The sequence below is a fragment of the Lissotriton helveticus genome, chromosome 3_1, assembly GCF_964261635.1.
Source record: "Lissotriton helveticus chromosome 3_1, aLisHel1.1, whole genome shotgun sequence".
In the NCBI taxonomy this organism is placed as follows: domain Eukaryota; kingdom Metazoa; phylum Chordata; class Amphibia; order Caudata; family Salamandridae; genus Lissotriton; species Lissotriton helveticus.
This window is the reverse complement of record NC_136061.1, coordinates 806,487,494-806,510,076: the sequence shown is the minus strand read 5'-3', so window position 1 is coordinate 806,510,076 and position 22,583 is coordinate 806,487,494. Positions and strand designations below refer to the sequence as shown.

The window sequence follows — 22,583 nt, the reverse complement described above, 5'->3', positions numbered from 1 at the left end:
TTCATGGTGACAAAGATTAAGAGTCTTATTACGACTTTGGCGGTCCTATAGTGGACAGTGCTGTAGAACAGCCAATGCTGTGGTGCAGTGCTGCTGCCCGCCAGATTAGGACGTTAATCCTGGTCTGGTGGGCAGTCATGTGGTGGTCTGACAGCAGCGGCCTGTGAGGCTCTTAGCAGAGACTCACATGAAGGCCTCTGCTCCCAAAGTGCCCAATGCACCCTCCTACATGGTGTGGCAAGGGGCTTAATACAGGGGGGCACTACATATGCCCCCTCCCCACATGCACCCACAGATCCAAATCCAACAATGGACCCTGTTAGGGCTCCATTTGTGGCCATTCTGCCACCCAACAAACTCAGAAATTTTCTTTTGCAAATGTGCCTGATTATGCTCCATTGGTCCATCTTAGTTGTGGTGGCAGTCCGTGGGCCGGCAAACTGGTGGCCCACCTGCTGTATTACGACTCGGGTGGTTTGGCCACCACAGGAACGCTGCAACCGCCAGGGAACCATGATCCTGCAGCAATGGTGCAGCCGTAAGAGGAAGTAATATACTGGCAGTGCCGCTGCCGCACTGCCGAGCATATTACGACTTTCCTCACTGCCCTCATTTACCTGGCAATGATCCTGCATGAAAAGTGTGGTGGTGAAGAAATTAACTGGGCCCTTACAGGGCCCACTGCTGCTCCTGGTCCATGGGGTGCATGTAGGGGGCACATGTTGTGCCCCCTGTACAATTGTACCCCCTGTTACTGCACACTATGGAACGCACAACATTGTGCATCCATATAGTGCAGGAACAGTCTGCGGTGGTCTCATGTCAGTGCATGTCTAAGGCACACCTATGTGCCTTAGATACACACTGCTGTATCATCATCGCAGCACCTACCACCCGCCCAGGATTATTCTCGTAATCTAGCGGGCAGTCTGACTGTGGGTTTGGCTTCTCACATCACATGATCAAGACTGCATTGCAGTCGAAATGAGCTATGAGAACTGTTGATTAAACTACACCATTGCAAGCTTGACTGAGTCCTGAGTGTGCACTTCAAACTCTTTTTGTTGGATTTATTTACCGGCACGCTCCATCGGTGAGCACACCACCTCTCATGGGTCAAAGGTCTCAGAGGGAACATCTTTGTTGTATATAGTTTATATTCGTAAAGTTTACAAAAAAATTGTACATTATAATATGAATTTGAAATATTATGTTAATAATAGTTTTAAGTTATTAATGTTTAAATAGATATACAAATATAGATATTCATGAGTTTTGTTTCTAAAATAAGTATAACATATATATATATATATTATTTAAATATATTTAATTATGACTATATTACTGTTAAATACTACTATATTTCCTGTTTATCATTTTTAATTGTAGATATGTGAACTTCCATAAGTGTATAACAATATTTTAAACAAATGTTTTGTTATTTACATTATAAGTATAGGTTAATTATATTTTTGTGTTTGATATTATTGACTCAATATTTATATACCATAATATTTGTGGTCTCAATATTTTATCACTGAACCCCACATGGCTTTCTGAAAAATTGGAATGTACCATGAGGAGTCACAAAAGTTGTTAGGTGATGAGATTCTTTAGCAAAAACACCGGATGGTATGCAGCCTTTAAATCCAATTTTGTAAACCATTTGGCCTGCCCCACCACCTTTTTTAAAGATCTTCAATCTGAGGAATATGATACTTCTTAACCCATATGGCTTCATTCATAGACCTCAAATCAATAAATAAGTGCAGTAAACCAGATCTCTTTTAACCAAAACAACTGACGCAGCCAAAGAGTAGCATATACCAGTTTAGTGATACCATTGTGTTGCATTTCAGAAAGAATATTAGCCAAGTCACTTCTAGCACTAAAAGGGATGTTGCATAATTTGTGCATAACAAGGAAATATCCCTCTTTCATTTTAATGACATACACAAATTCTCAGATTTCTCCAACCTTGTTTGAAAAACCTCGGTGAACTCAAGAATACAATGAACATTTTCACTAGCAGTAGTACCCCTAACACTGTGGCTTTCTTATAAAACTATAGGATGTTTCCTCCTAGATCTTATTACTATGCCAAATCAGCCTTGCACACCGATTCCCGTCTTAGGCTCAGATTAAATTGCAGTCGGTCAGAGCGCCGACTGCTATTGCGGGGGTCAGGAGCCCACCTGACAAGCAGGTGTCAGTCTGACCATCCCACTTCATTGCGACCACCAGGCTGGCGGTTGCAAAGCTGCCAGAACTGCGGTGTTGACATGCTGCAGCCAATGTAAATGGCCGCAGCACATCCAACCGCCCTGCAGCACCACCAGCAGGTTCTTGCACCATTAGCCATGTACCATGCAGTACATGGCACACAGTGCAGGAAGGTGAGTGGAGGGCCTACATGTGCCCCCATGGCTTCTTCTCAGTGGCCTATGATGCCCGAAGGTCCTGTTTGTGGTCCCCCATATCACTTTCAGACAACCTTTTCATGGCAGTGTTCCCACCATGAGAAGGCTGTCGGAAAGGAATATCCAAATCCCGATGGTATTTGCCTGGCTCGGCACCACTGTCATTCAGGGCTGCAACTCTGACTGCTGCCTCATCCGGATCTGAGATCCTGGTGGAGGCGGCGGTATGGGATCTGAACGCTGTTGTCTGACCGTCAGCACCATAATGTGGCGGAAAGACCAAAGGGCTGTCACCTGTCGCTGGCAGTACGACCACCAATGTAATCAGCCCCTTAGTCACATAAACCTTGCCTTTGATAAACTTGGTAGAAAAACCAATGTCTGCCCAAAAATATCCCACCAAATATATTCTGCTGCCCTCAAAGGCTGTGGTAATCACATTGAGGCTAACAGCACCTGGTCAGACCACATTTTGTACTTAGTAATGTTAACAATGGTGATCCTTACTTCAGAGTCCATCAAAAAGGAAATGGTGTGACTATAAATAGTAAATTCATCCAATGGATCACTATAACATTTGGAACTGACTTTATCCTCTCAACTGATATCAACCAAAAGTACTAATTTTTCAACCTTGTTTTCCAAACATTTTAAATCATCCAAAGTATCATGACCCTGCAGAGCACAAACATCTTTGTCTTTTGAAGACTGTGGCTTTCGAAAATTCCCTGGACGTGTACACCCTCTACTCACTTTACCAAAGTGACCCACCTTGTTACATTTCCAACATTCTTGAAAAATAGCATGGCAATTCCTAAAACTGGAAACATGAAATGCAGAACTACATCGGAAGCATAAATGTTTAGTATTACCCACCCCTTTGGGTACCATTGTACCCTCTGTTTAATGTTGATACTGATAATTGAAATGTTGTACCATGTTGGAGCCTTGCTTAACCACAACTACCTGCTGAGTTGACTACCAAACAATTTGGAATCCTCCCTAGAGGACTCTATGCTCCTATCACTAACAACAGGTTCATCTGACGTGGGATTCTTACATGCCAATAGACGTTGCTGGATTTTCTTAGAATAACATCTTACTACTAACTGCTCCTTTATTAGGTGTGACGTAAAATCACAATAAGAGGTCAGAACTTTCAATGCAGTAATAAACGAATCAACAGATTCAGAAAGAGTGTTTGCACTTTTGTAAAACAATTATGCCGGCAGTTGACTTTACCCTCAAAATAAATGAGTTTTCAACTGTTTAAAAGCACTCTGGTGTTTATCCAATTCTTCTTCTCTTACTAGGATTAAAATCAGGTAGATGATCACAAATATTCTGACCTTCAACACCTACATAATATTACAAGAGATTCCTCTTCCCATCTGGTCTAATTTTCTGATCGTAAATTGCATCTAAATAAGCATTAAATGAAGTGATCCAAATATGCCATTTCAATAGAGGCTCCCCAGGTTTGTGAAAGAAGGGAACTGGAGGTGTGACAGTTTACGTCATAATGCACCTCTAAACCCCAGACTCTAACACATGTTCTAATTATACAGATCAAAGAACAGTAGTGGTGGATACAGGGGTTGCACATCAATGATTGAACAAATTAAAAAAGGCTGTCAAGTACAGTTTACGGTTAAATGATTCAAGAAGCAAACAAGTAAGATGGTGCCATTCAGGGTAGAGAACATCCCACTGCAGTAGTGCAGAAAACACAGGTAACTCAAAGGTGGCCTGTGAAGTCAATATACAACAACAGGGTATACCCTGGCACTCATAATATTTAAGACTAAAATATATGACACTGCTTAGTCAAGACTAATGAGGCTAAAGTTGTCTTCAACACAGGAAACTCAAGGGATTTGCTTATCAAAACATGTATTGATTTATTCAGTAAGTATCCAAAATTAGCTAAAAGCGTTTTTTACAATATATGTCAGGACTGAAAACACTTAAGGTTCAGAGATATTGTTGGACTTGGCCCTTTTTGCAGGGTCATCCCTAAACGTTGCCTTTCTCCTAGCCTTTTGTCTGACATGGTGTTGGTGGTTTTAGGCCTCTGGGCACTTTAGTACTGTGGTCCAGTGTAAAGTGCGTGCACTCTCTGTGTTATATTGATGAGATTGGCCTGCCCTCCCTTAGGAATGCATTGGGGATTCCCTGATCCGTGTGTGTCAGTGGTAATTCATGGTATGGGAGGAGCAGAATGGTCGAGTTTGGTATGTATGAAATTGTGAGAATAAATACTTGGCAAAGGTGTGCGCAGATTTATTATGACTATGGGAGAAATGCCACTTTTTTTTCCAGTGATTTATTCCATTGTTATAATTTTCTTTGATATGTGATATTCTTTGGATACACTGGAGTGCGATTATCCTAATACGACTCCAAACTGAGCTAACCTGGTCCCAGAATCAAGTCCCTTGTAGCACCTTTTGACTTAAATTACTTTTAGAAGTTGGCATTTCTGTGTGCTATGTGTCTGCCTGCCTGATGTGAAGTGCATGTCTGGCTTTTGAGTGACAGGTGCTGGTGAGGTGTGTGTGGCTCCAGGAGGGGAAGGGTGAGTCAGCGCTAGGCTGAATGAGACATCCATATTTTGAGTAGTGGGAGGAGAAGTCCCTGGTCCCTGAATAGGATGGTGCTTGTCCTAGTGAATGCTGGCTCTGCCCCCTGTGGTGTGTCTGATGACAAACCCCCACCTAACAATAGAGAAGAGGAGCCATGTCAACAGGGTGCCCCAATTCCCCCCTGAACCAGTTTCTGCTGGTTCCCCAAGCCCTGTGCTGGCGCAGACAAAGAGATTTTGTGTTATAAGTATAGGGGCTGTGACCCCATGAAATTGTTCAGTCCTTGTTCTGGTGTGCTGTTCCTGACTAGGGGGGCGTGCTGCTGCTGGGGCCCAGGAGGAACCATCATAGGGGCTTACCTCCCTGCTGGAGGGCCCTGTGTGCTGGCCTCCCTGGGCCCAGCTATGCCCCCTGGATCCTGGAGGGTCCTTGCGCTTTTCCCTTTCCCTTTTCAGGACTTTGGGAGACTTTTGCTGGGGCTCCTAGCGCCTCATGAGCGCTCTGATTTTTAATCCCCAGGAGAGTGGAGCTGGCATCTGCAGAGTGCTGCTGCCAAGAGGTCTGGAGAGGGAATCCCGATGTAGCGATTCCCCTATGATACTGCCTGAAACGGGTGCCCACACCGCATCTTTGACTTTTTTTTTATTATACTCAAACGGGAGCCTACCCCGCATCACTGCTTGCTTGCCGGGTGCCCACCCCACCGTGAAGCTTTGTAGGACGGCGGGAGCCCACCTCGCACTTTGCCGCAAGATAATCACTGCCGTGGCCCGGGCGACAATCGGAAGTCAGGCAAAGTTGCCTGGCTTTGGTCGGAACAAGGACAGGAAGTTCCGCCCAACGAGGGGAAAGCCGTCTGGAGCCTTGCGGGCTCCACAGCAAAGTCCCGGGTCCAAGGAGGGGGCCCGGGTGAAGTGGGGAGAAGTCCCGGGTCCCAGGAGGGGGCCCGGGTAAAGTGAGGCGAGGTCTGGAGCCCAAGGAGGAGCAGGAGGTTACAAAGCCTCACGGGCTACCTCTGCTACTTTCCAAGCCTGCCCCCACCTGCCAGAAGGGGAGGCAGGCCCATGGAGATCACGGGCGACCGGAGGAGTCCTGGGCCAGAGCCCGGTGAGTAGGGGCTGCTCCGTTTTGTGTGCCGATCGAGGCACAGTGTACAGTGGTCATTTCATGAGCGGCCAGCCTGGCAACGGGCCACTCCAACGAGGGGGCGACTTTATTTAGTTATAGGCCCCGAAGGCCCCAGTGAGTTGGTGTATTTCAGGGCACACTGTTAATGCCTGAGCGGTCCCGCCGTTGCAGGCCGCTCCAACATTGGGGGGCCACTACATTTTCAGAGCCCCAGAGCAGGGCCCCAGAAGAGCCTGGGCCCCGTTTGTCCCTCAGTTGCGCTGCTGTAGCAGGCAACTGCACTGATGGGCATAATTTGTTCTGCAGGACCCAGAGGGGGCCTGAGTGCACCGTAGGGGCATGCTACGTGGAAAGTCTCCAGAGGGGCCCGTGCCCATATGGCCACATTACTTGTGATAGAGTACCTGAGTGGGATAGGAGGGCACAGTGAGTTCCAGTGATGATCACAGCTCCACTGCAATTAGCGTCAGCTGCACTGTTTAGGTCTGTGCAATGGCGCACTTTGTGAGGTTTCTGCATTGGCAGCCACAAGGCCTGACTTTGCTGGACATAGGGCAATTGAGCCCTCTGAAAAGGCCTGTTGGCCTGGGGTCATAGGTAGGATGATGAAAGGGCGCAGGGCTCTCAGGTGATGTATGCACCTGGTAGCGGTGTTACTGCGGTGCACTGCTGAGTTCCTGCCTGATATGTATTAGGTGCCAAATGTGATTTATGCACTGTGAGTTATGCATAATGAGACTGATGCTTGTGATGCCGATAACATAATGTGTTCATGTTTCGGATGTTTAGGTAGACTGTGTTCATGCTGGTAAGGCCTAGTGTGTTTATGCTAATGAGGTTTGGCCTAATGTGATTTATTGCCTTATGTCAGTTTATGAGACTTCAGGATGGTGTCTAATGCTGATATGATAATGCTTCAGTCATTAGGGTACCAGTAGTTACTGGCTGTGTTTTGCATTTACTTACCTGCATTTTGATGGTTCTGACCGTGGCCCGATTGACCCGGTCCTGTATATAATCCACTGGGAATATTGCCTGTGCCAGTTGGCACAGTGTAAATGTGTGATTAGGTTTCTAATGTGTTTATGCTAATACAAAGGCTATTTTTTTATATAACCTTGTGTGGAGTTTCTTTTGTAGTGTGTCTAGAGTGTTGCTGCTGTGTGTGTGTTGCGCAAACGCTTTACACATTGCCTCCGGGATAAGCCTGACTCCTCGTGCCAAGCTACCAAGGAGGTGAGCAGGGGTTATCTTCAGCGTGTAGCTCCCTTGCCCTGACTACAGTGGTGGTTTCTGCCTGGCTTTGGCGCAAGCCTTAGCCAACCAGAAATCCCATATCTAACAGATATGATTACACAATAAAGTCACTAAGATCGTGAAATAGTGATCCAGTCCTAGTAAAAGAACACGAAAACAGTTAATGGCGAACAAACCAATGTGGAGCCATATTTATAGTTAAAGGCGGCTTTCATGGAGGTCTATGATAAGTCACTGAATAAATCAATGAATGTTTTGATAAGTAAATCTCTCTGTGCTTCCTGTGTTAAAGACAACTTTAGCCTCATTAGTCTTGACTAAACAGTGTCATATATTTTAGTCCTTAAATATTATGAGTGCCAGAGTATACCCTGTTGTTGTAAATTTTCTAATTGTACATATAAAAACAAATGAATTGGCCCAAATAGCATGTTAATTGCTGTCAGCACTGCAATCCAAGACCATGCCAATCACTGTGGCCAAACTGACACTTCTAGCCAAAAACTGTGCCATTCACTGTTATACTATTCCAGATTGATACACACTAAATTGATAGCATGCCTTATTGCTGTTATAATATCCCAGATTGACACTTCTGGCTTGGTAGCGTGCAAGTCGCTGTTAAACACAGATACAATGGTTCAATATCTGACAGTAGATGGCACTGTGGTATAGGAATCATAATGTCATATGTGCAGCCACTCCTGATATCTTCTCGTTATGCTTGAAATCAAGACCGCACGAAGAAAAACGCTAAAGCCTGGGAGTCAGGTAAGTTCATCAAACAATTGTTACTAATAATGAGACTCGCTCTGCCTGACATAGAAAGATACACTCCAGCTGGGAGCGATGCTCAAGCAGGGAGGGGGACGCGCTCAAAGAGAACCCCGCTTGAGGAGAAAGGCGCTCAAGCCGATAGAGACACGCTCCAGCTGACACGCCCGAGCACAGAGATGCACTCATGGAGGCAAGAGCTCTCTGGGTTGGGTGGGTGGAATGAAAAATAGCTGGAGATAAGCACGTGCTCACAAATCTTGCGCTTGAGCACCAGTCACAACGACAAGCCTCAAAGTGAAAGCGCTAATTGTCTTTAAGTGTTGCAGCGTAAAAAACAGTACAGTTAACCATGGGCTAATTCCTCCTGAATTCCGTGAACTGCTTGTCTAAATTAAACACCGCAAAGTTGAAATCTCTTCCACCATGAGCAAATGATCTCCTAGGCTCTGGGAAAAGGCAGACCACACAATCTTCTTGCCTCCGTGCAAGGTTCTTCACAGCCACTCATCTCCAAATTGTAGTGATGAAGGCACAGATGTTGAGGTTTGATTAATCACAAGAAGTACACATTATCTGTTGACTTCACTCCCCCTACCCCGCCCCACCCCACCACCTCACCGCTCTTACCTGTGCCAGCCGCACCTAAGCGTTCCCGAACTGAAAATAAAAACGGCTTCAGACCTTCCATTTTAAATAGGGAGGATAGTCTGGTACACTTACATTGATTGATCCAACTCCATAGAACCGTATGTGTAGGGGTTCTAACGGAGGAGTCAGAAGGGGGCACCACAATCAGAAACATGACGGTCTACCACACTCAAAATAGAGCGGATGTACTATTGATTTGGTGAACAGGGTACCCTGGCACATTTGTGGAGGAGTATAATGTCCACCAAGTTCTAAATCAGCCCCCAAATCTCTCCGCACATTTTGCATCAGCCTATTTTATACTGTGTGATACAATTTTAAAATAATGAATTCATAGCGCTTTTTATAGCAGGATGGTACCTCGAGCACTATAAATGCACATCACTATTCTGCTCTGCAACAGCCAGGCTTCAGTTTTATTACAGTTTGGTTACAAACACAGACATCTGCAGTGATCTCATTAACCAAATGAGCTTTCACAACAAAAAAGTCTGCATATTCCATTAATTAATTAAACTTGCATTTATTTTCTATTAAAAGTATGTCCCTATACATTTTATTTGCTGGAAGCTGAAAGGCCCCAAAAACTTATTGCAGAATGTAGGAAATACCATCTTTTGCATGATGTTCTCACAGATTTTGAGCTATCTGTTTTGCTGGCATTAGAAATCTGTGCACTTTACACTTGCTAACCAGAAGTAAAGTACATTTGAAAAACCAAAGGTGATGATGGACGGAGCGTTGACAATACAAACACTCACCCCCAGTCAACTGATCTGGGTTTAATCCATCACCGTTCTTTAGCTCACTCCGCCACCCCAGTTCAGACATGGCCATATGCAAATCAGTCTGACCCTGTGCCTCATGGGAACAGTCCAGCCCGAACTGCCAAGCCATGTCTTCCCTGGACCGGAATCAAGCTTCCCAGGACCGGTTTCTGGCATACAGCCGTCTTCAGCCGGGCTTGCTTGACTCCAGTGGCAAAGTGAGCAAGGGACTCACGTCTGAGCATACCCTGCCAACTTAGGGCGAACAAAAAAAAACCAAAGCTGATGATGGACGGAGCGTTGACAATACAAACACTCACCCCCAGTCAACTGATCTGGGTTTAATCCATCACCGTTCTTTAGCTCACTCCGCCACCCCAGTTCAGACATGGCCATATGCAAATCAGTCTGACCCTGTGCCTCATGGGAACGGTCCAGCCCGAACTGCCAAGCCATGTCTTCCCTGGACCGGAATAGAGCTTCCCAGGACCGGTTTCTGGCATTACAGCCGTCTTCAGCCGGGCTTGCTTGACTCCAGTGGCAAAGTGAGCAAGGGACTCACGTCTGAGCATACCCTGCCAACTTAGGGCGAACAAAGAAAAACCAAAGGTGATGATGGACGGAGCGTTGACAATAAATGTAAATGTAAATGTAAATGTAAATGTATTGCGACTTATATAGCGCACGTATCACCCGAAGGCATCAAGGCGCTTGCTTAGGGAACCCGTCCTGGTATTCCCCTGTGAGATACCCTGGCATGGTATCCACAAGGTGAAAGCCAGGCATCCCGCCGCGAGGGGCCGTAGTGGAGATTAAGCAAGCTATTGCCCAGAGTCGCAGAGTGTGACCCTGTGAGTCGAGTAGGCACCGGAGCGAGAATTGTCGAGTCCGTGGAATTTTTGAGCCCGAGACCCGCCGAGGCGGGGAATCGAACCCTGGTCCACGGCCGATCTCAGCTTCTGGGTCTGCCGCCTCTAACCACTGAGCCAAGCTTCTACAAACACTCACCCCCAGTCAACTGATCTCGGTTTAATCCATCACCGTTCTTTAGCTCACTCCGCCACCCCAGTTCAGACATGGCCATATGCAAATCAGTCTGACCCTGTGCCTCATGGGAACAGTCAAGCCCGAACTGCCAAATTCACCACCTTTGGTTTTTCTTTGTTCGCCCTAAGTTGGCAGGGTATGCTCAGACGTGAGTCCCTTGCGCACTTTGCCAATGGAGTCAAGCAAGCCCGGCTGAAGACGGCTGTAATGCCAGAAACCGGTCCTGGGAAGCTTGATTCCGGTCCAGGGAAGATATGGCTTGGCAGTTCGGGCTGGACTGTTCCCATGAGGCACAGGGTCAGACTGATTTGCATATAGCCATGTCTGAACTGGGGTGGCAGAGTGAGCTAAAGAACGGTGATGGATTAAACCCAGATCAGTTGACTGGGGGTGAGTGTTTGTATTGTCAACGCTCCGTCCATCACCACTTTGGTTTTTCTTTGTTCGCCCTTAGTTGGCAGGGTATGCTCAGACGTGAGTCCCTTGCTCACTTTGCCACTGGAGTCAAGCAAGCCCGGCTGAAGACGGCTGTAATGCCAGAAACCGGTCCTGGGAAGCTTAATTCCGGTCCAGGGAAGACATGGCTTGTCAGTTCGGGCTGGACTGTTCCCATGAGGCACAGGGTCAGACTGATTTGCATATGGCCATGTCTGAACTGGGGTGGCGGAGTGAGCTAAAGAACGGTGATGGATTAAACCCAGATCAGTTGACTGGGGGTGAGTGTTTGTATTGTCAACGCTCCGTCCATCACCACCTTTGGTTTTTCTTTGTTCGCCCTAAGTTGGCAGGGTATGCTCAGACGTGAGTCCCTTGCTAACTTTGCCACTGGAGTCAAGCAAGCCCGGCTGAAGACGGCTGTAATGCCAGAAACCGGTCCTGGGAAGCTTGATTCCAGTCCAGGGAAGACATGGCTTGGCAGTTCGGGCTGGACTGTTCCCATGAGGCACAGGGTCAGACTGATATGCATATGGCCATGTCTGAACTGGGGTGACGGAGTGAGCTAAAGAACGGTGATGGATTAAACCCAGATCAGTTGACTGGGGGTGAGTGTTTGTACTGTCAACGCTCTGTCCATCACCACCTTTGGTTTTTCTTTGTTCGCCCTTAGTTGGCAGGGTATGCTCAGACGTGAGTCCCTTGCTCACTTTGCCACTGGAGTCAAGCAAGCCCGGCTGAAGACGGCTGTAATGCCAGAAACTGGTCCTGGGAAGCTTGATTCCGGTCCAGGGAAGAAATGGCTTGGCAGTTCGGGCTGGACTGTTCCCATGAGGCACAGGGTCAGACTGATTTGCATATGGCCATGTCTGAACTGGGGTGGCGGAGTGAGCTAAAGAACGGTGATGGATTAAACCCAGATCAGTTGACTGGGGGTGAGTGTTTGTATTGTCAACGCTCCGTCCATCACCACCTTTGGTTTTTCAAAGTACATTTGCTTCTCCTTTCAACATGGTTCAATAAGCATACTCTAACTGGTGTACTGCACTTGATATAAGTCCCAGGTATATGGTACAAAGTGTACCCAGGGACTGGAAGTAAAATGCGGGTAGTGGAGTGCAGCTTCTACATCCACTACAGTAGCAGTGCAAACATGGCTTTAGGCCTACCATTGTTTGCAGTAAGGCAGGCAAGAACTGCTGTAGAAGTGTTTAAGGTAACTCATGGAAGCCTTACCCTGTTGGTTAGAGAGAGCCCATAAGTCACCACCACTCACAGCCAGGCACCCTCCTCAAAACGCTACTGGATCTGAGGAAGAACAGAAGAGGGTTGGGTCTGCTGTCTGTCACCTGAGAGGAGCCGGAAGTTCTGAACCTGCTCACTCTTCTACCTAGAACAAGGAAGTATACTCCAATACTGACTTCGTATTTAAGCTTCTGGGGCTCAACAAGCCATTATGTTACGGGGATGGCTGTTGTGTTCAACCTGCAGCTCTAACAAATCTGATCCTGCAGAAAGGGATTGCCAATCTAACTCCAGATCGAGTCATCCAGGTATAGTGTCTCAGACAATTCAAAGTGATGGGCAGAGGGTGCACCCATTATGTTCTAAGAGTAGGGGTAGAGGTAGGTAGGGATATATAGAAATTTAACTGACAAGGTTGGACTGTTCATTCTTTTCGCCATTTTCATAATGCTGGTAACCTTGCTTTGTTTCATCTGCCTAATAATAATTGCAGCTCATTCTTTCTATTCACGATTTAGCTCATTTCAATAAATGTATTGAAATCTCTATTTGTATTCTTCTTGTGTTTTACCAAGGGCATGCATGAGTAAACAATGAAAGGGGTAAGTTCTGTTTCCCCAATTCCCTTGGGGGACAGATGGTCATGTTCGAGGTTGCCAAAACCATCTGTTACCCTGGTTGATTAGAGGTTCAGGTGAGGCACTGTGAAAGTTAGCTTGGTGTTGGGCTTACAGTTTCTGATGGTGACGATGGGCTCAGTTCCTGCATTCTGAAGTCTTGTTGTCCTAAAACGCAATCCTACAATTTCTAGTGGGAACCATATAACAGTCAAATCTAAAGATTCCCAGCTGACGAGTTCTATCTGGACCTGACCTGGACCCTGCTGATGGCCTCTGCTGGAGTGAGCACCTGACCCCAAAGCATTGCTGCTGCAGTCCGTGAACCCTTGGCAGTGTCTGGCTGACATCTCCTACCACTCCTGAAAACCTGGGACTTAAAAGCTTTTTCAACTTTAAGACCTCCAGAGGACTGGGACAAAATTGTTAAAATAATTCGTCCAAGGGACGTTGTGGCTGGGCTGAAGAATCAAGTTCCTCTCACTTGGAGCTTTTCTGCAGCTGCAAATACGATTCAGTGGAACCCAGTGGAGATGGTATCTGGAATTGTGGAGCCCCCTTTGGATACAGCTCACACACATGCTTTGCTGGAGGATTTTGCGCTTTAAAAAAGGAGACTAAGTGCCAAGGTAGGAATCTTGACCGCATGTAGGCAACAGAAGTATCCGACTGGCCAGAACTTCCCTAGGTCTGAAATTTGAATTTCTCCTGCTCTGAACTTTTCGTGTCAAAACCAACGGCTTCATTGAGACCATGTCCAAAAGCTATAAGACCTCTTGAACCCTCTTGGGCAGCAGCCTGCTGTCTTGACTCTCCAGAGATTTTTGACTTCCATTTTTGAGACTCAGGCCCAAGGTGAGGTCTTCGGCCGGGTCAGTCCTGGTTCCTTTTTCTGCTACCCATGCTCCATCCTGGTTGGCCTCAAATCATGCTTGGATCCATCTCTACTGCAACCAACTGACCTGCATTGGCACTTGGTGCTTTTTGCTGCTATTTGTACCTACAACTTTACATTTTCAGAACTCTGGTTGTCCTTATTGGATTTTAATATTTTTGTGTCATTTTAGTTATTAAATGTTACTCTACTTCTTCTAAATTCGGTTCAGGATTTTAAATGTTTTGACTTCTTTATTGCTGTTTTGGTATGACATAAATACGTTACACATGGCTCTAAGTGAAGAATATCTCCTCAGTGCCATAGCTTTGAGGGGGCTGAGCTGTGGTTAATTTAGTGACTTCAATGTTTCATCCTGGAAAGGGTTCCGATTATTCCTTGAGGTGGGAAGTTACCCACTCCAGTTTTTAATCCAATGTCTTACATTGAATATTTAGCTTTTTTTAGCCCTGTGTCTGGACTAACCTCTCACCATAGATCTCAGGATCGTAGTGAACATACTTTTTTAAGCACTTTAATAATCTCATAATAATGTAGTTTCAAAACCTTTTTATGGCCTTTCAAGCTGTGGAACAATCAGTAGCAGGGGCGTCGTTCCACCTGCTGCAAGCGCAGCAGGCAAACACTGATAAATAAAATGGCATGCCAATGCCATTTTATTTATTTGCCACCGCACAGGCTCGCACTGAGTACAGTGCGAGGATGGGGGCAGGGCTGAATCCTGCAATTGCAGGATGACAGCACTGGTTTACGGTGCGCTTGGCGGACTGGCAGGACGTCTTGCGACAGCCAACCCGACATGTGCACTGTAGACTCAGCAATTCAATGGCTGGGAAACAGCCTAGGGATTGCAGGCAAAGGCGCCCAGCCTCAAAATGAGTGCTGGGTGAGCCTGCTCCCACCAATTCTGGAGCTACTTGCACAGCAAGCGAGTAGCTCCAGTATTGGTCGGACTTTCGATCCAAGATCTTTCCTTTTCCTGGTCGTGTACAGCAAACGGAAGTGTTGCACCGGACGTGCTCCGGAATTTATGGTGAGTCATGCGCCTTCGCACCCTACCATTTTTAGGTCTCGGCAACGAGAACTATTGTCGCCTAGTAAGCTAGCAAGGGACTACAGAGAGGTGGACGAGCCGACCAGGGTCTGTGGACGCGCACAAAGGCAGGCAGGCACGCGCCAGACACACACACAGACAGACACACGCACGCACGCATGCATGCACACACACACACACACACACACACACACACACACACTCTCTCTCTCTCTCTCTCTCTCTGCCGCCCCCCCCCCCCCACTCACCGGGCTCTTTCCCTCCACATCGGGTCAGTCACGGCAGAAGGCAGGCTCTGTGTCTTCTTCGGCGATCTTCAGCTGATGTGCACGCTCACGCTGCGTCTCCTGCGCGCCCACCACGCTGTTTCGCGCCCGTTGATCCTCAGCTTGTGATTACTACTCCTTCTAACCCGGATTCTAAATTACTATTTCTTGGTTCTCTAACTCCACTCTGTTGATTCGTAACAAACTGATATTCAGCACATTTCACAGTCTCGCTTTTGCTTCTCATAAATACAATAAGATTATTTTAAGCAATGTCTACCCTTCTTTTGGTTCTGTGCCTATTATGCTTCGGACTATAGAGTTTTAGAAAGTGTGGTGGAAGATTCCATGATATCAGCGGCAGTGCACAGTGCAGAGTGAGTGTGCAGAGTAGTGAGTGCAGAGTAGTGAGTGCAGAGTAGTGAGTGCAGAGTAGTGAGTGCAGAGTGAGTGTGCAGAGTGAGTGTGCAGAGTGAGTGTGCAGAGTGAGTGTGCAGAGTGAGTGTGCAGAGAGAGTGTGCAGAGAGAGTGCAGAGTAGTGAGTGCAGAGTAGTGAGTGCAGAGTAGTGAGTGCAGAGTAGTGAGTGCGCAGAGTAGTGAGTGCGCAGAGTAGTGAGTGCGCAGAGTAGTGAGTGCGCAGAGTAGTGAGTGCGCAGAGTAGTGAGTGCGCAGAGTAGTGAGTGCAGAGTAGTGAGTGCAGAGTAGTGAGTGCAGAGTAGTGAGTGCAGAGTGAGTGTGCAGAGTGAGTGTGCAGAGTAGTGAGTGCAGAGGAGTGAGTGCGCAGAGGAGTGAGTGCGCAGAGGAGTGAGTGCGCAGAGTAGTGAGTGCAGAGTAGTGAGTGCAGAGTAGTGAGTAGTGAGTGCAGAGTAGTGAGTGCAGAGTGCAGAGTAGTGAGTGCAGAGTAGTGAGTGCAGAGTAGTGAGTGCAGAGTAGTGAGTGCAGAGTAGTGAGTAGTGAGTGCAGAGTAGTGAGTGCAGAGTAGTGAGTAGTGAGTGCAGAGTAGAGTGAGTGCAGAGTAGTGAGTAGTGAGTGCAGAGTAGTGAGTAGTGAGTGCAGAGTAGTGAGTAGTGAGTGCAGAGTAGTGAGTGCAGAGTAGTGAGTGCAGAGTAGTGAGTGCAGAGTAGTGAGTGCAGAGTAGTGAGTGCAGAGTGCAGAGTAGTGAGTGCAGAGTGCAGAGTAGTGAGTGCAGAGTAGTGAGTGCAGAGTGCAGAGTAGTGAGTGCAGAGTGCAGAGTAGTGAGTGCAGAGTAGTGAGTGCAGAGTAGTGAGTGCAGAGTAGTGAGTAGTGAGTGCAGAGTAGAGTGAGTGCAGAGTAGTGAGTAGTGAGTGCAGAGTAGTGAGTGCAGAGTAGTGAGTGCAGAGTAGTGAGTGCAGAGTAGTGAGTGCGCAGAGTAGTGAGTGCAGAGTAGTGAGTGCAGAGTAGTGAGTAGTGAGTGCAGAGTAGTGAGTAGTGAGTGCAGAGTAGAGTGAGTGCAGAGTAGTGAGTGGTGAGTAGTGAGTGCAGAGTAGTGAGTAGTGAGTAGTGACTGCAGAGTAGTGAGTAGTGAGTAGTGAGTGCAGAGTAGTGAGTAGTGAGTGCAGAGTAGTGAGTAGTGAGTGCAGAGTAGTGAGTGCAGAGTAGTGAGTGCAGAGTAGTGAGTGCAGAGTAGTGAGTGCAGAGTAGTGAGTAGTGAGTGCAGAGTAGTGAGTGCAGAGTGCAGAGTAGTGAGTGCAGAGTGCAGAGTAGTGAGTGCAGAGTGCAGAGTAGTGAGTGCAGAGTAGTGAGTGCGCAGAGGAGTGAGTGCGCAGAGTAGTGAGTGCAGAGTAGTGAGTGCAGAGTAGTGAGTAGTGAGTGCAGAGTAGTGAGTAGTGAGTGCAGAGTAGAGTGAGTGCAGAGTAGTGAGTAGTGAGTGCAGAGTAGTGAGTAGTGAGTGCAGAGTAGTGAGTAGTGAGTGCAGAGTAGTGAGTGCAGAGTAGTGAGTGGTGAGTAGTGAGTGCAGAGTAGTGAGTAGTGAGTAGTGAGTGCAGAGTAGTGAGTAGTGAGTAGTGAGTGCAGAGTAGTGAGTAGTGAGTGCAGAGTAGTGAGTAGTGAGTGCAGAGTAGTGAGTGCAGAGTAGTGAGTGCAGAGTAGTGAGTGCAGAGTAGTGAGTGCAGAGTAGTGAGTGCAGAGTAGTGAGTGCAGAGTAGTGAGTGCAGAGTAGTGAGTAGTGAGTGCAGAGTAGTGAGTGCAGAGTAGTGAGTGCAGAGTAGTGAGTAGTGAGTGCAGAGTAGTGAGTGCAGAGTAGTGAGTGCAGAGTAGTGAGTGCAGAGTAGTGAGTAGTGAGTGCAGAGTAGTGAGTGCAGAGTAGTGAGTAGTGAGTGCAGAGTAGTGAGTGCAGAGTAGTGAGTAGTGAGTGCAGAGTAGTGAGTGCAGAGTAGTGAGTAGTGAGTGCAGAGTAGTGAGTGCAGAGTGCAGAGTAGTGAGTGCAGAGTAGTGAGTAGTGAGTGCAGAGTAGTGAGTAGTGAGTAGTGAGTGCAGAGTAGTGAGTAGTGAGTGCAGAGTAGTGAGTGCAGAGTGCAGAGTAGTGAGTGCAGAGTGCAGAGTAGTGAGTGCAGAGTAGTGAGTAGTGAGTGCAGAGTAGTGAGTAGTGAGTGCAGAGTAGTGAGTAGTGAGTAGTGAGTGCAGAGTAGTGAGTAGTGAGTAGTGAGTGCAGAGTAGTGAGTGCAGAGTAGTGAGTAGTGAGTGCAGAGTAGTGAGTGCAGAGTGCAGAGTAGTGAGTGCAGAGTAGTGAGTAGTGAGTGCAGAGTAGTGAGTAGTGAGTAGTGAGTGCAGAGTAGTGAGTAGTGAGTGCAGAGTAGTGAGTGCAGAGTGCAGAGTAGTGAGTGCAGAGTAGTGAGTGCAGAGTGCAGAGTAGTGAGTGCAGAGTGCAGTGCAGGTATGTGCAGTGCAGTGCAGGTGAGTGCAGTGCAGTGCAGGTGAGTGCAGTGCAGGTGAGTGCAGTGCAGGTGAGTGCAGTGCAGGTGAGTGCAGTGGAGTGCAGTGCAGTGGAGTGCAGGTGAGTGCAGTGCAGGTGAGTGCAGTGCAGTGCAGGTGAGTGCAGTGCAGTGCAGGTGAGTGCAGTGCAGTGCAGGTGAGTGCAGTGCAGGTGAGTGCAGTGCAGGTGAGTGCAGTGCAGGTGAGTGCAGTGCAGGTGAGTGCAGTGCAGGTGAGTGCAGTGCAGTGCAGGTGAGTGCAGTGCAGGTGAGTGCAGTGCAGGTGAGTGCAGTACAGGTGAGTGCAGTACAGGTGAGTGCAGTGCAGTGCAGGTGAGTGCAGTGCAGGTGAGTGCAGGTGAGTGCAGTGCAGGTGAGTGCAGGTGAGTGCAGTGCAGTGCAGGTGAGTGCAGTGCAAGTGAGTGCAGTGCAGGTGAGTGCAGTGCAGTGCAATGCAGGTGAGTGCAGGGCAGTGCATGTGAGTGCAGTGCAGGTGAGTGCAGTGCAGTGCAGGTGAGTGGAGTGCAGTGCAGGTGAGTGCAGTGCAAGTGAGTGCAGTGCAGTGCAGGTGAGTGCAGTGCAGTGCAATGCAGGTGAGTGCAGGGCAGTGCATGTGAGTGCAGTGCAGGTGAGTGCAGTGCAGTGCAGGTGAGTGGAGTGCAGTGCAGGTGAGTGCAGTGCAGGTGAGTGCAGTGCAGGTGAGTGCAGTGCAGGTGAGTGCAGTGCAGGTGAGTGCAGTGCAGGTGAGTGCAGTGCAGTGCAGTGCAGTGCAGGTGAGTGCAATGCAGGTGAGTGCAGTGCAGGTGAGTGCAGTGCAGGTGAGTGCAGTGGAGTGCAGTGCAGTGCAGGTGAGTGCAGTGCAGTGCAGTGCAGTGCAGGTGAGTGCAGTGCAGGTGAGTGCAGTGCAGGTGAGTGCAGTGCAGGTGAGTGCAGTGCGTGCAGTGCAGGTGAGTGCAGGTGAGTGCAGTGCAGTGCAGGTGAGTGCAGTGCAGGGTGGCAGTGCAGGTGAGTGCAGTGCAGTGCAGGTGAGTGCAGTGCAGTGTAGGTGAGTGCAGTGCAGGTGAGTGCAGGTGAGTGCAGTGCAGTGCAGGTGAGTGCAGTGCAGTGCAGGTGAGTGCAGTGCAGGTGAGTGCAGTGCAGGTGAGTGCAGTGCAGTGCAGGTGAGTGCAGTGCAGGTGAGTGCAGTGCAGTGCAGGTGAGTGCAGTGCAGTGCAGGTGAGTGCACTGCAGGTGAGTGCAGTGCAGTGCAGGTGAGTGCACTGCAGGTGAGTGCAGTGCAGGTGAGTGCAGTGCAGGTGAGTGCAGTGCAGGTGAGTGCAGTGGAGTGGAGTGCAGTGCAGGTGAGTGCAGTGCAGTGGAGTGCAGTGCAGTGGAGTGCAGTGCAGGTGAGTGCAGTGCAGGTGAGTGCAGTGCAGGTGAGTGCAGTGCAGTGCAGGTGAGTGCAGTGCAGTGCAGATGAGTGCAGGTGAGTGCAGTGCAGGTGAGTGCAGGTGAGTGCAGTGCAGGTGAGTGCAGTGCAGTGCAGGTGAGTGCAGTGCAGGTGAGTGCAGTGCAGGTGAGTGCAGTGCAGGTGAGTGCAGTGCAGGTGAGTGCAGTGCAGGTGAGTGCAGTGCAGTGCAGGTGAGTGCACTGCAGGTGAGTGCAGTGCAGGTGAGTGCAGTGCAGGTGAGTGCAGTGCAGGCGAGTGCAGTGCAGGTGAGTGCAGTGCAGGTGAGTGCAGTGCAGTGGAGTGCAGGTGAGTGCAGTGCAGTGGCATGCAGGTGAGTGCAGTGCAGTGGCGTGCTGGTGAGTGCAGTGCAGGTGAGTGCAGTGCAGTGCAGGTGAGTGCAGTGCAGGTGAGTGCAGTGCAGGTGAGTGCAGTGCAGGTGAGTGCAGTGCAGGTGAGTGCAGTGCAGGTGAGTGCAGTGCAGGTGAGTGCAGTGCATGTGAATGCAGTGCAGTGCAGGTGAGTGCAGGTGAGTGCAGTGCAGTGCAGGTGAGTGCAGTGCAGGTGAGTGCAGTGTAGGTGAGTGCAGGTGAGTGCAGTGCAGTGTAGGTGAGTGCAGTGCAGGTGATTGCAGTGCAGGTGAGTGCAGTGCAGGTGAGTGCAGGTGAGTGCAGTGCAGTGCAGGTGAGTGCAGTGCAGTGCAGGTGAGTGCAGTGCAGTGCAGGTGAGTGCAGTGCAGGTGAGTGCAGTGCAGGTGAGTGCAGTGCAGGTGAGTGCAGTGCAGTGCAGGTGAGTGCAGTGCAGGTGAGTGCAGTGCAGGTGAGTGCAGTGCAGGTGAGTGCAGTTGAGTGCAGTGCAGGTGAGTGCAGTGCAGGTGAGTGCAGTGCAGTGCAGGTGAGTGCAGGTGAGTGCAGTGCAGGTGAGTGCAGTGCAGGTGAGTGCAGTGCAGGTGAGTGCAGTGCAGGTGAGTGCAGTGGAGTGCAGTGCAGGTGAGTGCAGTGCAGGTGAGTGCAGTGCAGGTGAGTGCAGTGCAGTGCAGGTGAGTGCAGTGCAGTGCAGGTGAGTGCAGTGCAGGTGAGTGCAGTACAGGTGAGTGCCGGTGAGTGCAGTGCAGGTGAGTGCAGTGCAGGTGAGTGCAGTGCAGTGCAGGTGAGTGCAGTGCAGGTGAGTGCAGTGCAGGTGAGTGCAGTGCAGTGCAGGTGAGTGCAGTGCAGGTGAGTGCAGTGCAGGTGAGTGCAGTACAGGTGAGTGCAGTGCAGTGCAGGTGAGTGCAGGTGAGTGCAGTGCAGGTGAGTGCAGTGCAGGTGAGTGCAGTGCAGTGCAGGTGAGTGCAGTGCAGTGCAAGTGAGTGCAGTGCAGTGCAGGTGAGTGCAGTGCAGGTGAGTGCAGTTGAGTGCAGTGCAGTGCAGGTGAGTGCAGTGCAGGTGAGTGCAGTGCAGTGCAGGTGAGTGCAGGTGAGTGCAGTGCAGGTGAGTGCAGTGCAGGTGAGTGCAGTGCAGGTGAGTGCAGTGCAGGTGAGTGCAGTGCAGGTGAGTGCAGTGCAGGTGAGTGCAGGTGAGTGCAGTGCAGGTGAGTGCAGTGCAGTGCAGGTGAGTGCAGTGCAGTGCAGGTGAGTGCAGTGCAGGTGAGTGCAGTGCAGGTGAGTGCAGTGCAGTGCAGGTGAGTGCAGTGCAGGTGAGTGCAGTGCAGTGCAGGTGAGTGCAGTGCAGGTGAGTGCAGTGCAGTGCAGGTGAGTGCAGTGCAGGTGAGTGCAGTGCAGGTGAGTGCAGTGCAGGTGAGTGCAGTGCAGGTGAGTGCAGTGCAGGTGAGTGCAGTGCAGTGCAGGTGAGTGCACTGCAGGTGAGTGCAGTGCAGGTGAGTGCAGTGCAGTGCAGGTGAGTGCAGTGCAGGCGAGTGCAGTGCAGGTGAGTGCAGTGCAGATGAGTGCAGTGCAGATGAGTGCAGTGCAGATGAGTGCAGTGCAGGTGAGTGCAGTGCAGTGGAGTGCAGGTGAGTGCAGTGCAGTGGCATGCAGGTGAGTGCAGTGCAGTGGCGTGCTGGTGAGTGCAGTGCAGGTGAGTGCAGTGCAGGTGAGTGCAGTGCAGGTGAGTGCAGTGCAGGTGAGTGCAGTGCAGTGCAGGTGAGTGCAGTGCAGGTGAGTGCAGTGCAGGTGAGTGCAGTGCAGGTGAGTGCAGTGCAGGTGAGTGCAGTGCAGGTGAGTGCAGTGCAGTGCAGGTGAGTGCAGGTGAGTGCAGTGCAGTGCAGGTGAGTGCAGTGCAGGTGAGTGCAGTGTAGGTGAGTGCAGGTGAGTGCAGTGCAGGTGATTGCAGTGCAGGTGAGTGCAGTGCAGTGCAGGTGAGTGCAGGTGAGTGCAGTGCAGTGCAGGTGAGTGCAGTGCAGTGCAGGTGAGTGCAGGTGAGTGCAGTGCAGGTGAGTGCAGTGCAGGTGAGTGCAGTGCAGTGCAGGTGAGTGCAGTGCAGGTGAGTGCAGTGCAGGTGAGTGCAGTTGAGTGCAGTGCAGTGCAGGTGAGTGCAGTGCAGGTGAGTGCAGTGCAGTGCAGGTGAGTGCAGTTGAGTGCAGAGTGGTGTGTATTGACAATGTAAATGACAATGCCATTTATTTATGATTTAAAGAAAAAAAAGAAATGTCATGAGCAATGCCAATAGCTCTACCTTTAATGATGCCGAGACCATTGCATTGTAAATGCTTGTTCATTCAAGCCAGCCACTACTGATCAGGAGTGTGTTTCCAGAGTCGGAAAGTGAAAGGGAACACCACCACGATCATTAAAGTACAAGGGAAAAGGGCTCCTTTAAAGGGATAATATTTTCCTACAGATGAAATTTGTTTTAAAATGCAAAGTTAACTTGACACCCTTTCCTGAAAGTAGCAGATGTTTTTTCAGTATTTGATCTGCCATGGAGAGGTGTGGGAAAGGAGACTGACTCCTGCAAAATTGCGAAAGGTATAGATTTACATGCCAAAGTAAGAGGAAAACTAGTATAGCGTAGACTTTGTTCTATTCTCACTTAGTCTTAGTTTGATGAATCGACCACATACTAATCACGACTTTGAAAACTATTATTTTTCTACTTTATTGCTTCGGC

The 22,583-nt window shown here is 49.1% G+C and overlaps 1 protein-coding gene across 1 annotated transcript in view; it reads right to left on the bottom strand.

The window, feature by feature from the left end:
• OTOG (otogelin) overlaps window positions 1-22,583 on the bottom strand; it is a 1,048,712-nt gene that overhangs the window by 451,441 nt on the left and 574,688 nt on the right. The gene's annotated exons all lie outside the window — the stretch shown is intronic.